Below are 17,340 nucleotides of genomic sequence, written 5' to 3' on the forward strand. Positions count from 1 at the left end.
CTGCCTGGATGGAGGACATGCTGTCATGCCAGCTACAGCGTGGACTTGATGCAGGAGCTCAGGGGAAGGTGTAGGAAATTGATTTGGCCAGCAGGGCAGATTCTCTCCAGGAGCCTGTTTCATTAAGCGCAGAATAGGTCTTGAGGGCTCAGACTGAGGAAAAATGTTCTTGTTGTAGTTTTATATTCTTCTTCTGTTTCAATTAGGTGTTCTGTAATTATATAATAAATTCTCAGAACTGTAAATGATAACAACACAAAACACTATAGACCCATACAATGATCATGTTGAAACCAATGACTTTTTTTACAGAATTAATTAAAAAAAAAAGCTAACAATTGAGAGTTTTTCTTAGTGGCTCCTCTGTTGTCTGTTCCTTCCTCTCTCTTTTTGTGTCTCAGTTTCTACCTTTGTGGTCTTTGGATTTGGTCTTATATTTCTAATTTTTTTTTTTACATAATAAACTACTTGAAATGCTTTTTAGAAGTGGGTGGGATATAAATAAATTATGAATGCAGTTTCTCTAAGATACATGTTTTTCAATATTTCATTATACTAAATAATGACAAAATAGTTCTTCATGCATACAGCTGTTTTGAACAGAGGACCTGAAGTCCTTTGTACACTCATTGTATTAAACCTATTCAAGTTAATTTGCATTTGTATAGCATTTTAAGAACTAAAAAGGTAGATTTTTTTTTTATTGTTCACATGCATTATTTTATTCAAGCCCCAAATCCCCTGACAGGGAGCTCTTTCAGCCTCTGTTCCTGGCACGGTGCCTCTGACCTAAATAGAGTCTCCACAAAGGCTTATTGAAAAAATGCGGGATCGAAGTTAAGTCAGAAGGGACAATTCTGGGAGCAAGAATATCTACTCATCAACATTCCCATTTCCCTGAAGAGGAAGCAGTGATGTGCTGCAGTCACTAGGATTGTGTCAGGAAAGCCAATGGCACAGATTTCTTCCCAGCTCCACTTTCGTTAAATGACTTCACCTCATTGGCGTGAAAGTGGCCACAGTGGGTTACACCAGAGAAATCAGTAAATACTGTAGGTCAGCACCCGTGCCCCTCCATCCCTTGAGAGCCAGTTTTTAAACATTTACCAGCAATACCACTGAAATTAGGATTCAGACTGGTTCAGTGACTTGACTGAGGTTAAGTTGCTGGCTAGGAGGTCAAGTCCAGGCCCCTGGCTCTAAGACTGTTAGGGAAACTGAGGAGTCAGGGATGAAGGAGCAGCCAATTCCTGAGTCTGCAGCATAGCTCCATGAGTGACAGGCTTACACAGCAAGGACACAGGCCTGCGCGTTAGAGACAGGAGGCTGCCTCAAGCCCTCATCTGCTTATGCCTGGGACTGAAGGAACCTGGCCTGCATTTCACAGCCATGATGTGGAGCACACCCACCATCCAAACACAGCCAAGCCCTGAGTGAGAGATTCTGGATGCTGCAGACAGGAAATACTGAAAAAAACCATCACTGCTTCAACATACAGGGAGGGCTTGTGGCTTGCTAATTCCCAGCAGGAGTATCAAAGTAACTAATCTTCAATAAAGAAAAGCATTCTGAAATGATCAATGTGTTTTCACCTGGATTACATAGGAAAATGAGCAATTCCAGTGCAAAACTTCTCAAGGGTGAAAAATGTGACTATGTAATATTCAAAGAGCCAAAAATGTTTAGAAGAGCCTGCTGCCTTCTTTTGGCCCTTTTGAATCTTTATCGACTCAGCAGATATTCTATTATTCTAATCCCTTTATTCCCAAGAGATAGTATTCAATATGATACAAGTGTACCTCTCTGGGTTACTGTCCACTGTTCCTAACATTCTTTTGTTCTAAATCTTCATGGTCAAAAAAGTGTTATTATTATACTTCAGACCATGTGACCCACTGGGATTTAAAAAATTATACTATTTCAGGCCACTTGCATGTATCCAGGACTTCAGCTATTGGCTTTTAAGAAGTTTCAGTATAAGAAATATCTCAATGTTGGAAAATACTTCTAATACTCAACCAACAGTCCACTTAAAAAATATTCAGTGTAAATTTCAGACAGACTTATTATAACTGCCTTATAGAATTGATTTGAGTAGGATTCAAGCCACATGTGCTCCATTAAGCAGGCAATGAGCACCTAGTAATTGTTAACTAGCTTAGAAACTGCTAACTATAAAGCTAGTCATTTCTAACTTAGTAATTGTTAAGCTGAACAACTAAAGTAAACAATGAGCACCTAGTAATTATTAACTATTAAGAAAAGGGAAATTGAAAATGATAGTTGGCCTTAACATATCAGCACAACCAAACTTAAGAGCACAATTCCTAACACAAATAACTGCATCTGGGCTAGGCCTGTGATCCCCACAGTGATTTTCTGAACGTCTCCATACGCTTACTTTTCTGGTTTTCCTTGGTACCACCCAAATCATTTCAGGTCACGGGACCCAAATCATTTTGCTCAGTTTAGAGAGCTGTGGCAAGGCTGGTACCAATTGTCTTTAAAATCTAAGCGTTAAACAGACAGCATTCAAAATTGTCCCTACACAAATGTCACTCATTCACTCAGTTTGGATATGTCCTCCTGAGTAGAAGAGAAGGGGGTGGAGTTAGAGGCGGCCCCTTGGAACTTGCATGGAACCCTGAGTAGCCCTGGGAGTGTGCAGTGTGTGTGTGTGTGTGTGTGTGTGTGTGTGTGTGTGTGTGTGTGTGTGTCTTATCTGCAGGTGGGGAGGGGAGAGGAAATGCTGAGAGACCCAGTGTCAGGGAGTGGTACTGGGCCACTGCCGCAGGGGCTGTCTGAGCATTTGCAGTATGGAGGGAAAACTGTGCCAGCCTCTCTCCTCCCCCCAGTCCTCTGCCCTCACCTGCTTCCTCGAGAGAGGCTCACCCTCTCCAGAGCACAGCTCTACTGGACCAAGGAGGGTCCCAGGAACCAGAGCCTGCCTCTCCAAGGCTGTCCCTGTCCCTGTCCCTGTGGGGCCCTGCTGAGGGTTCGATGGGCTCATAGAGATGCCCTTATGTGTTGCTGTGGAAGGAAATGGTCCATTTGGGAGGCCCCAGCCCTGTGCAGAAGGGGAGGAAGGAAGAAAATGGGCTCTGAGAATGGCCTGCGGCAAGTGCCTCTGTCGCTGTCAGTCCCTTCATCTTCCAGTTCCGGGTGTGCCCAGTATGGCTTCATCCAACTGCCAAGGTCCTGGAATTGAGGGAGGATGCCAAAGGTGCCAAACCACAGGAGCAGCAGCAAGAACGTTACGAGAGGGGTGAGAGTGCCTCCAGTGTCAGCTTTGGGGCCTGCTGGCATCAGGGGAGCAGTACACTGGGGCCATTGTACTGCGACGAGCCTTCTTGGAACCAAAGTTTGAACATTTGATGAATGCGGGAGGCGTTCAGCAAAAATGCAATTCAAGCAGCAGTTAATATGTATCCACTCTGTGCAGAGCTTGTGGGGGGTTCTTCAGGGGAACTGGAGACCAGCAGGACCTGAGCTCCACCCTCAAGAGGTCTGAGGACTCCCAATAGAGTAGGGAACACAGATCCACAGACAATTTATACAGTGACAAAATGCCACCAACTGTCACTGACATGTGATGCTCTGGGCTGGGTCCCCTGGTGAGAGGAAGAGGATTCTGGCCCTTGCGACATTCAAGTCCCACCCAGTCACCGTTTCACAAGCATGTGTTTGGATATTCCATTTTACACACGTTAAGCTTAAGACTAAAGTGACACATTTAAGTGAAGACATTCAAGAGTGGAGCTCAGAATCTAGACTAGCAGTATAAATCAGGGACGAAAGGCAGTGGGTGAGATCACTGAGGAGCAAGTGTGGGGAGAAAAGAACACCCAGAGGATGTGTGTGGACAGGAGGGGCTGGCGGGCAGTACAGGAGGAGGGGCATCAAGGAGACGTCGCGTGATTTTAACAGGCGATGCTGTATTAACAGGGATGTGAAGCACAGCAGGTCCTCCTATAGCGAGGAAGATGGGATGCAGCATGGAGACCGCCTCTGCCAGCTCACCGCTGAGAGGAGGAGCTTTCTGTAGCCCATGGTGGGCATGAGGGTAATGGCCGTCCACACGAGGATGGCCTGACGCCGTGCTCAGCGCTTCAGATGCGTCATTGTGATTGCGTTTAGTCCTCACTGCACCCTTCCAGGCTGACCGTACCACGGGGTAGAGAAGTTGGGTGACTCGCCCAGATTCAGTGGTCAGCAGGCAGCGAGGTCAGCATTCCACCTCATCCCTCTCACAGCCCAGCCAGCCTTACACGCACGCTCACCAGTTTTGGAACACGCAGGCTGTGCTGGGTCTGAATTCATAGGAAAGGGCCTGTGCAGGCTCTATGAGGAAATCTACCGGCCCGAATTCAGAAACAGCAAGTTAACTGGACAAGGGAAGCCTGGCACCGTGGCAGCATGCTTCAGTTGTTAGATAGTAAGCCGGTCAGTTATCAAACCTGGTTCTCCTCTCATAATTTCAGTAACACTTGTCTCTACCTCAGGTGTCTTTTGCTCTCAGCATCTGCTAGGTTCTCTTGTACTCAGTTCTCAAGTCTTCTCTCCCCACCACTAATGATGCACGCCCCTCGCCCTGCTCTCTGGTCCTGTCTCATACATCTGCTTCACCCTTGCTCTTCTTCTGCCTTATCTTACCCTTTCGAACAAGCAAATTGCAATTCCTCTCATTTTTCATGTTTACCATCTTGTTACAGTTTTCTTTTTCTAGTCCTTTCTGTAGTTCTCTAGTGCTCTGTGAAGCATCTTCCTGATGGTGAGATTGCAAGCCATTTATAATACGAATCGTAGTGGTCTTTGTTCCCAAGCAGCTACCATGGACACTGAGGGCAAGGCGACACTGCCCGCCTTCTTGGCGATGGTCAAATCACCACTGTCATCTAATTTTATTTCCAATGAATTTCAAATTTTTCATGTACTCCCTCTCATTAAAAGAAACAGAGTACTTTGTTCTATACCATCAAGTCTATCATTCTCTTCCTCTCTCGCTGGGTTGCAATGGGGAGAAAGCCTACTGTAGGAAATCCTCCCAGATGGGCAAGGGGCCTCCCAAACCGCTGCCCCATTCCGCGTGTGGCGTGTGCATGCGCGGGCACTAGGGCAGGCATTCTAGGCCACTCTGTTTATCCCCATCTCTCATCCACACTCTCTCATTTCTCTCAACAAAAGCCACACATCTCACCAATCTCCCGACTTACTTTTGAAATCATCATCTGTCTGGGGTGTCTATCTCCATATAGGATGATGTGCATACGTGATTTTCATATGTGTTTATCAGTGTTCAGGTCAGTTTGTAGCTCTTGTGGATACAGTCCTATGTGTTTGTGCTTGTGGAATACACATGTACTGACACATGGACCTATGTGGGCCTAGTTCCAAATGACCTGAAAGGAATATAATCATAATTGAACATTTATACAGAAATACAACATACACATATGATAGCTTGGGGGAATATATGTAGGATTACCATCAGGATTTTGTTTCAAATAGGTAAAGAAGGGAGGGGATTTGCACTGAACTAACAATGAGTCAGCTTATTTATGGGTCCCTGTCAGTAATGACATTATATGACATTATATAAATATGTCTTTCTAGAGTCTGACCTGCATATGGGGCTATAGTCTCTGAGTTGATAATAGCAGTGTTGAGTCATACTTTCTACAGGTAATATCTGAAAAGAGTTACATGGTTTAAAATATCTTAAAGGGCTTAAAGAAAGCAGTTACAAAACTTCCTAAAAATCTAGTTTAAAATAACAAGTACAAGGTTGTGTTCATTTTCAAACTCTGATTCAGTAATCTATTTTTAACCTGTCTTATTCCTTTTACAATAAGAAACCCAAAGCTTTTATTTTACAGTCGTGTATGCATTCATCTTTTGTTTTCTGTCATATTCTGAAATTATGTACAATTACAAAATCGTTCAACATATTACTCTGTTAAACGAAAATGTCTGTTGTATAAGAAGTCTAGAACAACATTTGGGGAATAAGAAACCAAGCCGATAAAGGATTTATTTAACACCTCTTTCCTTCAGCAGAAATTTACATTCTCCCGATTTTGTCTCGTGATGTGCATCAAGTATATTTTGAATTGGGAAAACAGCTCAAAGAGAGCATTCATGAGGATTCTGGCTCACAGTTGATCATCTTGAGTAAATGACCTCAACCACAGAGGCGCCGAGGACTTCCTGGAGTTGTCATGCACTCACAAGAACAGAGTCCGGCGAGACACATCACCTTCACCTACTCGCCGGGGAGGTGGCGGAGGGGCAGGCCAGGCTGGGCTTTGGCAGTGAAGCCAAGAGGAGCAGAAAACGCGCGCTGGCTGCACCGCCGGAGAGGCTCGGGGCTGCGGCGCCCCCGCCCGCGCCGGGAGCCCCTGATTGGATCCTCCCGGATCTGCCCGCTCCAGCCCGCTCCCCGCCGGGGAAGCGAGCCCACCGAGTGCTGGCTGCCCTGTCGACACCCAAGATTTAAAACGGGCAAGTTTTGTTCTGGAGACTAAGGACTTTCGCTCCGATTCCGGGAAGAGAGCAGACCTCCGACATGGAAGTTTAAGGAGCTGGATTTGGACTTTTGTGAGTTTTGCTTTAGGTTCTCTCTGAAATTAAATTGGGCTTGAAGGTAAAATCGTTGGGGGGAAAGGAGGGAGGCGGGTGATTCCCCTCCCCCAACCCTTGCATTTTTAAAACTAACGGCTGTGGTGAAGGTTTAGTTTGCTGTAAGTTACAGAGTTTCCTTCCTTTGTCATCGAGACCTCCAGAAGCTCATGGCATACGTGTTATGACCAGAGCTCTTTTTAACAAGACTAGCCTGCTTTTCGAACTCTTGCTCTAAAATGGAAAATAACAACGATGAGGGAACTGCAAACTCGGTCAAAACTTACCTTCCATAGATAAGTAACTGTTGCTTGTTCTTAACGAATGGATTGTTAGTGTAACAGATGCCACCTCTTCATGGAGAGGGTATTCAGACCAATTTTCTTTCATGTTTCATGTGTAATTAACATGTGATATTGTTCATACGACTGAAGGAAATTGCTCTATCGCCAACTGCATCCTGACTGCGGCCGAGGTCCGCCGGGAGTGAAAACGCTGTCTTTCCTTCCGGATCACTAAAGGACGGAAGCTCTGGCACGCCCGAGGGGATGCCGCAACCCCGGGCATGGGCTGTTCTTTGTGCCGGGGGCCGGGGACCGGCTCGGGGTCCGCGGCGAGGGCTCGGGGCCGCCCAGCCTCCGCCCCGCCCCCGCCGGGCCCGCAGCCCTGCGCCGCCTCCTAGCCGGAGCGGCTCTGGGACCACGGAGAGGTCGGAGCTGCTTCAGCTTCCTTCAGCCCCGGCGAGCTCGCTGTAGGGCCGAGAGGGGGAGAGAGCCTCGAGGAGGTGAGCGCACGCTCGTCCGCACTGGGAACCCCGGGACTTCGGGTTGCACGGGCGCGCTGGGGCCCGGGCGCGCGCGGCCCGAGTAGCTCCCCGGGCCCCTGCCGTCTGTCCCGGCACCGGCGTCGGGAAGAGGCGGCAGGACTACCCGCCGCGGGCGAGGGCTGCCGGCTGCCGAAAGCGCGGCGGGGCGAGAGGGCGCGCTTCCTCCCGGAGCGCCTTTGTTCGCTCCTGCCTGAGGGCGGGCGTCCGACCACCGAGACCCCGGGCCCAGCCGCCGCCCAGGTGCGGCAGGTAGGCGGGAGGGCCCGGAGCTCCGGTTGGGGTTAAGGTTCCCAAGGCCGGGTGGGTTCCCCCTTCCTAGGGAGCTCCAGCGAGGCGGCCGCCGCGCCGCGATGCCGCAGCCCGCCGGAGCGCGGGAGACTCGGGGGGAACGCCGCGCCCCGCGGGCCTCGGTTTCCGGCCGGGGTCTCCCAACCTTGCTGCCCGCCACCCCTAGGCTGCAGGGGTGAATTCGGTTAGCAAGCCTGCGCCAGGCTTTGGTAATGAGTAATCACCAGACTGTGGAAGCTCTCGGCGAGTGACTGGCTGGGGAAATGGAGACGAGGGAGTGGGGCTGGGAGGGCAGACTGGGAAAGGAGACCTCCTCCTAGCGGGAAGGTCTCTGCTACTTTGTTCGACTCGGCCAAAATTTATTTTTCATCCTGAAGTAACCTAGTCAGTTGCTTACTTAAATACCATATAGGTGACAGGAGCAACTCTTCATCCGATTCTGACTGTTACACACCCTATATCTTTCCCAGTGTTGATTTCCATAGATGACGGGTCACGTTAAAGGGGCATCTATGTTGAACCCGCGCAGTGGCTGGTGGTGGCTTGTCGCTCATATTTAGGGTAATTCTCTGATGAATGTACATCCTTTAGAATTGGATTTGTTCCTCTGTGCCTTTATTTTGGGAAACTTTGCCTGGTCCCTATGGGGGAAGGGAGAAGGATGTGTGAGAAGCTGAAACTGACCCAGAAAGGAGGATTGAAGGTGTATTAAGTAGTGGCGCTAAAAAGATCCCATCCTGAACTTGCTGAAAGGGGGATTGGCGATTAGCAGCCGCGGTTTTAACTCTCTCAAGAGAAACGTATGTATATAAAGCCACATTTTATATCTTATTGGCGGAGGGGAGTTGGTGGTGGCAGCTTTTATGGGGTCAACTGTTTTATTTTAAAGCAAGATAAACTCAGTAACTGAAATATTTCCATTTTATACTTAAAAGGACCCTTCTCTTTCCTGCTCCATCCTTCTCTCCCCCTTCTCCACAGGCACGCTTCATGAGTAATTTATTGAGCACCCTCTGAGGAAGAGGCCAACTCAGTCTAACCTATCTGTGCCTTGGGCTCACCCTGACACCTTAAGATAGGGATGAGTGTTATCACAGGGCAAGTTCAAGCTGAAGCTCAGAGAAGTGGTTCCTGAGGAAGTGAGGCGTGAGAATGATTAGGAGGCATAAATGATATTGTGCATGAATGCTTTGCCACCCCCACAAACCCTCAGAAGGTGGAGAAGAATTTTCAAAATAATGTGTAGCTCTGGCAAGTAAATATGTCACATTATATTTCACTAAACCGGAGATCAAATTTCCCTTTTATAAAAGGCTGATTCAAATGATGAGATTGTAGGAAAAGGAAATAAGTTTCCAATTCTCAAATATAGAACAGCTCGAATAATAACTCATGGGTTTTGAAATGGGTCATCTTTTTTAAATGGGTCATTTTGGCTAGAGTCATTGCACTTGGTGACTTTCAAATTGTAAAAGTATAGCTCTTTCTGACAACCAACTGCACTAGACTCTACCTAGCAACAGGATGTGATAGTAGTAGAAAGAAACTATGAGAAATTCAGAAGGAAATAGTCTCTTCTAACATAACAAAATGTATCCTACCTTTTTGGAATTTTCTGTAAGCTCAATTGAATAGATCTAAACTTTGCATCTGATGTCACATTATACATTTTGGGGTGGGGGAGTATATCTCCATAGCCATTGTTTTAGTCTATTGTTAGAATAATCTTGTGAAGAGATGCATATATTGTATCTATGTTCCAGAAATTGAGGAACAGCAAATTATTACAAGAGCTCTGCCACTTGACAGAATTTCTGCTAGCAAAGATTTAGCTAGAACAGTGTAAATCGGGAATATTTTTCTAAATATATATATATATATATGTATGTATGTATAAAAGATCTATATATATATATATATATAAAAGAATCTTCATGTTTAAAGATAAGAAAGTTGATCAAGTGAGATGTCAACTTTGAATAAACAAGTGCTTTTTTTTTACATTTTAATGCTAGCTATTTAGAAGTTGACTTTGATCTGTAACTTATTTGTAAGATTTATCTTCCACAGTCAGTTTCCTACAGAAAGCAATGTTCTCCAATTCTGCAGGTAATAAGCCCCCAAAACTTCAAGTTCAAAATACTATTTGGTTGTCAGAAAAGTCACGACATATTTTTTCTATGTTTTTTGTTACAAAAATGCGTCATGACTTTTCCAACAACCCAGTATTATTACACAGCTTAAGATCCACCTAAGGTTTCATAGTTTATCTCTTATTCCTTTCCTCCAACTCTTTCTACAATTTTCTGACAGTTCTCTAGACTAAGTTAAAAGGTTGACTCAACTTAAGTTTCCTTCTCCATAATTTAGAGGGCCTTAAAATCTTTGACTTGGTCATCATTATTGAAATGTGTTTTTAAGTGCTTGTGGGAACCATATTGCCTTTCCTGTCAAGGACAATGGTAGACCATATTCAGTCAATTAGTAGTGATACTTCTGTTCTCAGTCTCAACCTATCTGGGACGTGCTAAGTGACCCTTAGCAATCAGATCACTATTTTAAAAGCTCCTATCTAATCAGTATTGTTTTGAGAAGAAGAATATGAAGAGCCTATCATCATTTTGAAAGGAAAAGAATCCTGAAAGAATATCAGCCATCTGCTATCTAAACCATCATGGTGAAGATGCATGAACAATTTCTAGAGAAAGGAAATTAGGGTATATTGAACACCTGATCTGGACCACACTTTGTCAATAAATTATCCCAAACAATCCTCAGAAAACACTGTGTGATATATGGTTTAGAGACAAGTCGAGTTCATGTGACCAGAAAATGGAAGCACCAGAATACAAATCTACTTTTGTTCATATTCTAAAACTCTTGGTTTTTCCACTCACTCGCCTCCATTAGGTCGATTCCAGGTTGCACTGGAATGTTTACTTACTCTAGTAAGGGATCTATACTGGAAACATCTCTGATGCCTTCCCAGCATCCCACCTGTGGCCTACTACACAGTATGTGGGAAATTAATATTTGTTGAATTAATTCAATGTGGGCAACACCTATTTGCTGGGCTTTCCAGCATAATGCCTGGAACAGGGTAGGTGTGTAATAAATGATAGTTAGCTTATTATAATAAATATTGATCAATCAAGACAGAAATGTGTTATATATACCTCTCATGTTTTATACCATCATTTACTTTTTGTACTCTATAAACCCTCAATCAAATGTTTCCAAATCTCATGTCCAGAACAGGATATATGAACTGCAGTAGGACAATAGGCTTATATGTATAGCTTATATAACAGGTGTATATTGGGTTATATAGTCAACTTATTTCTAAATCACGATTTTTCATATCATAATTTGACCTCAGTTCTGTATGACTTTTCCTTTCATTTTATCTAATACTTATTTATCAAATATTTGCTTAAAACATTTGCTCTGAGTCCTATACTTTTTTCTTTCCTTCCCTTCCCTCCTTCTCACCTCTTTAAAAACAAAACAAAACAAATAAAACCCTCTTGCCACTTTGGATCTCCTCCCTTAAATCCCCCAGTCTTCTTTGTAGAGGAAAGACTTTATGCACCAAAGGACACAGACTCATGAAGTCACTTTCCCCCATTGTCTAAGTGCTACCAGGATCAAGAAAAGGAAGGAGGGAAAACTGAGATGGAAGGTTAAGAAAATGAAGGGCTGGCCGAGTTGCTCAGTTGGTTAAGAGCTCGCTCAAGAGTGCGAGCTCCGAGCAACAGTGGTTCAATTCCTGGCCTGAGCTGAGCTGCCAACAGGTGTCAGGATGGCTCAGCTAAAAAAAACAAAAACACAAACAACAACAAAAAAATGAGAACAAGCTCTGACAAAATGCAGGTGGGAACTAAACATAAGTGAGTGACTCCAAACTTCGAACAATGAAGCAAGTTCTTTGCCTTCCTGGGTAATTTCTCTTGGCTCTGCCCCACCTGCTCCCCTGCCCTCCCATCCTGATGGGAGCTCCAGGAAGACCAGCTGTGCCAGTGCCAGGAAGGAAGGGTAGGTGAGGAGCTCAGGGATGGGACCTGGAACTGATCAGCTGCTTCTGAGCTGCCACGGCGCCTGGAATTTATAGAGGTTACGTGGTGAACCCCATGGCTCAGTGCCTCAGTTTCTTGTTCTGCAACATGGGGAGATCATTTTTCCCTCATAGGTCGTTGTGAGGCGTGAAGAGTTACTATACATGTAAAACGTTCAGAACGTGCGTGCTATACAGTAAACACACCCATGTTAGTAACTGTTGCTAGAGTGGGCAAAAGGAGAAGTTTAAGTAGGCAAGAATAAAACTGACAAGAATTGTATTTAAAAAAGATAGCATCCCTGTCAGCCCAAACAACTGTGCCTCAAGCCTAGAACAACAAATGTTTGACCTTTATGAAGCCTACTTTATATTTCAGGTTTTTTTGTTTGTTTTAAATTCTATATAATCACTCACTGCTACAAATTTTTAATAACTTAACGTAGCTCCTCTGAAATAGAATAATATGTACTCTGTAGTCCTGTGCCACCAGTTTCCTTAGCACCTGTCTTTACTTAGGGCCTGTCTTTATTTGTTTGTTCATTTGGTATTTCCGTCTTTATTTCTCCCACAACCAGCAAACAAATCTACACCTTTGTTCAACTTACAAAGAAGCATATAACTTAGTTTATATGGGTGAGGAGCTTGTTACTGGATTCACACCGTAGGTTATATAACTGAATTTCATCCAATGCTGATTCATAAACTATTTGCTTAAAACATCCCCTCTGAGTCCTAAACTTTTTTCTCTCCTTTCTTTCCCTCTTTCTCACCTCTTTTTTTCTTTCTTTCTTTCTTTTTTAAAAAAACAACCCCATTCTGCCACTTTGGATCTCCTCCCTTAAATCCCCCAATCTTCTTTGTGGAGGAAAGACTTTGTGCACCCAAAGGACACAACTCCTGGTCTTTTCCTCTGTCCCACATCCATGCTTGCAATGTTGGAATTTAAAGTCTTTGGACTAACACTGAATGAAAAACTAACTCTTTAAACGTATTCTTTGTGGAGGGATAACAACTCCAAATAGCTTCTAATTTTTGCCCGTGGCTTGAGCAAAATTTCATAGCTAGTCACAGCCATAAAAATGCCTACACATAGCTGTTGGGTAGAAGTTTTCCTTTTTCACTGGCCTTATATTGAAAACATTCCATTTGATTAAAGAATAAAATAAAATTGAGAGAATGTTTATTTTTCATGTTTAAAATGTGAGCGGTGAATTCAAATTTCATTTTGCTTCCTTCCTTCCTGAGCAAATAAAAAGGCAACTACAGGTAGTCCTAAACATTAACCAGCTGTGTGTCTCAGCACCAATTCTTACAATTAATTTACTAAGAAAAATCTATGAATATCAAATTTAGCCTCTCCAGTAAATTCAGCACTTTTTACTTCTGATTTCTTTTAACATGGCAACTTGGCTTCTGACAATTGGTCCTAGCTATGTTCAACAGGGAATAGGTGATCAGACAAGCCAGGTAAAAATTCTTGGAATGTAGAACAAAATGCAAGATAAAAATGGGACAGGAAATGTTATCTTTCTTTGTGTGTTATGCCTGGACATGAAACAAAAATGGTCTCACCTGAGACTTTAAGTCATAAAAGTTTAAATGTAAAAGGCATAAAGTATTGAGGCATTTTTTTTTAAACTGACTCACTGAAGGAGCATCTTTAGGTTATAATCATACTTTTCTCACTTTAAACTTTTGTGCCTCCAATAAGCGCCTCCCTTGCCTCTCCCCAGTCTTGCCCCTGACTGTCAGAGTGCTTTCTAGAAGGGCATGGAGAGGGCCGGTGAGCCTGGGACATCGCGAAGACGAGACACACATGGGGATGAGAAACCGACAATGTGTGTGGTGTCTGCTCCTTTCTCTATGAGGCAGGAGGTGAAAGTCAGCTAAGAGTGAGGAAGATAGGCCTTGGGAGAGGCGGGGAAGACAGCATGGCTGGTGAGGAGAGTAGGAGAGAAAGAAGGCCCCAAACAAGTGAAGGACGGTCACATAGCACAGAGCGCCTGCCAAGGCGAGATATGGCCGTCTGCAGTGATGCTGCCAGCCTGGCGCATTACGGTTACGCTTCTCCAGCAGCCCCTCAGGTACAGGAGCAGAGAAGGCAGGGTGACCCGAGGACTGGGGTTGCTGGGATGGAAAGACAGGAACCAGGGAGAGGAGGGCAAAGGTGCCAGGTGATTTCTCACCTGAGACAGGGAGGTGGGTAAGAAGGAAAGTCTTACTGAGTGGAGCTTGCTGAGTGGGGTGGGGGGCTTCGGGGCAGGCAGGTGGGCAGAGGATTCTAGATGAATGTTTAGAGGTTGTGGTTGAAGGGTGAGTCTCAGAGTGTGTGTAGAATTCAGAATTTCAGAGGAAATGCACTTCTAAGTGAAGCCAAATAAAGGACTTTCTTGCTGATAAGTTGTCCTGTGTGGGGGGAGAGGAGGAGGTAATATGAACACAATGATATATACATCATAAAATAAGGGTTCATTAAACTCCTGAGTGTTGTGTGTCTACTAAATAAGATGTAGAAGTATAGTTTCCCTAAGATTAGATGTTGTTAATGTATTACAAAAATGGCTAGAAACAGGGGACAAGAAAAAAATGGATGGACAGAAAAATGTGTGCATTTTTAATTTCAAACCCACTGGCTTTAGTTAACAGCACTCAGCCCCAGGTCTCAGATTCACTATTGCTTCTCCCCCTGGAAGATGCCTTCCCCAGCCTCCACCCAGCTCCCAAATGGGGCTGGTCCATGCTCAGAGCCTCCTGTGCTCCCAGCACAGCTGTCACTACGGGTCCTACATCTGTCTTCCCACCCAGAGCTCAGTGACACGGCCTTGCCTGTCCTGCCTCCCGACTCTCTCTCTACCCAGGTGTTACCCCATCTTCATTTCCTGATGAACTCGCCTTTTAAAATAGTTCCTTTTCTCTCTGACTTCTCCCTATTCTCCTTCCTGGAGTCTAGTTTCCTCCAGGCCTCTCTGCTCACCTCTCCCCGGAAAGCTCAAATTCATAGCAGCCATCTTCTTCACGCTCAGTGCCCTCTGTCTTCGGTCCTGTCTCCCTCCAGTCTCATTACCTGCTGGACTTTACCTGTTGTGTCTCCAACACCTCACACTCAATGCAGATCTAAAACCAAACATGCTCTCCCCTCACCGTAACTCAGGAAACCAGTTTTTGTTTTCCTTGAAACGGTCTTTATCTCTTCCTCTCCTCCCCACTTCCACCACCCAGGCTGGGCCCTCCTCACCTTATCCTGCTTCAACATGAGGCCCTGACAGAACCCGTGTCCTCATCTGCAGACACCTTGCATCCACCCCGCATGCCACTGCCAGATTAATCCCTTTTGCAGAAAGCTCAATACGTACTGACAAGGGAGTTATCATTAAAAACAAAAACACAAACTTCTGTGACTTCCTGCTGCCCTTGGCACTCCCCGGCTCCTCAGCCTTATTTTCAAGGTTCTCTGTAAGCTCCAACCTCACTGCTTTCTAATTCAGGCCTGTTTCTCTAATATTGGCCACGTTGCCATTCTTTCCTTGCTTGCCTGAAACAAGTGGTTTCTCTTCCTGCAACCACCCAAATCCTACTCATCCTCGGGTCCCCCTGATCCTCTGTCACTGATGTCTACTCCTAGGGACAGTGTGCCTGCAGCTGGCATTGCCCAAACTAGCACTGACATACCATCTGTACCTTACTGTGACGTGCCGACTGGCGTCCATGGGAACTGTGCTTTCACGTGGGCACCACGTGTCTTGTCTCAGCTGGATTGTAGGGTGGCTTTCACATTGGCGACTAGAAAACACTACTTCATGACTCCCACCATGCCAGCACAAGTATTTCCACAGCAAATACTCACATGCTTGTAGGATTGATTGAAACACTGGACACCGAGGTTGTTTAATTTGGACTTGAAGTGCAGACCTCACCATCTTGCTTGACAGTTCAACATTTATAGCAGGTTTTGCATATTTTAGGAGCATAAAAGTAGACTCAGCAAAGAGGTGAAGTAGAAAAAAAATCGGGTCGTTTAGGGAAACTTGTAGCCTCTAGGTGCACTAACTTAATTTTTTCCACAAGAGTGTAAAGAGCTCCCTTGGGAAGAAATATTGTTGAGTGAGGAGCACATTCCCAATCTGAGGAGTATTTGGGGTGAGGTCTGCCACCTTCTTTTCNAGGGCAGTGTCACTGGCCCTCATATGTGGGATCTGAACTGGGGCCCTCTGGCATCCCAAGCCAGCTCTTAACCAACGCGCCACTCGGCCGGCCCTCCATGTCCTTTTTTTATGCTTGTTATTTCTTTGTCAAATTTCTTAGTAAGTTCCTTGAGCGTCCTTATAACCATTGTTTTAAACTCTGTATCTGGTAGGTTGTTGCTTCCATTTTTTTAGTTCTGTTTCTGGAGTTTTCTCCTGTTCTTTCATTTGGGATGTATTTATTTGTTTCCTCATTTTTGCTGCCTCTCTGTTTCTTTCTGTGTATTAGGTAGATCTACTATGTCTCACAGTCTTGGCTGGGTGGCTTTATGTAGTAGTTGCCCTGTGGGGACCTGGCACAGTCTCGCTGGTCACCTGCTCCAGGTGCTCCTGGAGTGTCTTGTGTGTGGGTTGTGCATGCCCTCCTGTTATAGTTGAGCCTTGATTACTCTTGGCAGTCAGTGGGTAGGATTGATCCTCAGTCTGATTGGCTGTGGTGTTTGGCCACGTCCACAGCTTATAGGCTGCTGTGCAGGGTGCGGGGGGAGACTTACCCCACTGAGTGGTACTCACCTGAGTGGGCTCTAGTGACTGTTGAGACCACCCTTTGAGTATGCTGCTTGTGGGGCTAATTGGGTGGTGCTCTGCTGTGGTCTGAAGCCAACCTCCAGGTATGTTGGATTTGGGCTTCTTGGGAGGGGCTCTTGTGCAGGCCCAGATCACCCACTGCCAGGTAGTTGGGGGCTACCTGGTAGGAGCTACAAAGTGATCCATGGTTGTTCACTGCCTGTGCTAACCCTGGAGGTGTCTGGAAAAGGCCACACTGTGAACTGAGGATGGCTGCCACCAGTACCAGGCCTGGGGTAGCTCTACAGAAATTCTGGACACACAGAGGGTTACTGCCACCTGCTGGCTCCCTTAAGGTTCAGCCACTGATAAAGCCTCTAGTGGTACATGAGTTGGGTTAGGTAGGGTCTCAGGGAGCCACTAGAGTGGGAAGAGCTGTGGTCATCAGGTTAATGTAGACTCTGATTTGGTGCCAGTGCTGAGCCTGGAGCTACTCAGCAAAAGTCTCAGAGCACACTGAGGCCAGCTGCTGCCTGCCTGGTTCCTGCAGACTCTGATAATTTTTCAAGAAAGAGTGCAATGTGGTTGGGGCTGGCTGCTCTTGGAGAAGGTGCCTCTGGCATTGAGGGAGTTGGGTAAGGCAGGGTCCAGTGAGTCAGCAGAGTGGAGACCCAGAACTCACCAGACCAATCAGATTTAGATTTGTCCATGAGGGGGAGGGCTCAACACAGGAAAGATGGCGCCCGCCTGCCAGCTATACGGGAGAATGACCCTTAACAGAGAAAATGTGACTGTTCTCTAGT

The 17,340-nt window shown here is 45.5% G+C and overlaps 2 protein-coding genes across 5 annotated transcripts in view; one reads left to right on the forward strand and one right to left on the reverse strand.

Annotated features, from left to right (window-relative positions):
• MCF2L2 (MCF.2 cell line derived transforming sequence-like 2) overlaps positions 1 to 17,340 on the reverse strand; it is a 170,510-nt gene that overhangs the window by 62,448 nt on the left and 90,722 nt on the right. The gene's annotated exons all lie outside the window — the stretch shown is intronic.
• B3GNT5 (UDP-GlcNAc:betaGal beta-1,3-N-acetylglucosaminyltransferase 5) overlaps positions 2,973 to 17,340 on the forward strand; it is a 28,326-nt gene continuing 13,958 nt past the window's right edge. For 2 of the 4 annotated variants that reach the window (XM_019668255.1, XM_019668245.1), the window contains exons 1-3: positions 2,973 to 4,443; positions 6,058 to 6,597; positions 7,053 to 7,402. The gene's annotated coding sequence lies outside the window, so the exon portion shown is untranslated. The remainder of the gene's footprint in view (positions 4,444 to 6,057; positions 6,598 to 7,052; positions 7,403 to 17,340) is intronic. The other 2 variants (XM_019668265.1, XM_019668234.1) reach the window with 1 other exon arrangement.

This window comes from Hipposideros armiger, unplaced genomic scaffold (genome assembly GCF_001890085.2).
Source record: "Hipposideros armiger isolate ML-2016 unplaced genomic scaffold, ASM189008v1 scaffold_14, whole genome shotgun sequence".
Lineage (NCBI taxonomy): Eukaryota > Metazoa > Chordata > Mammalia > Chiroptera > Hipposideridae > Hipposideros > Hipposideros armiger.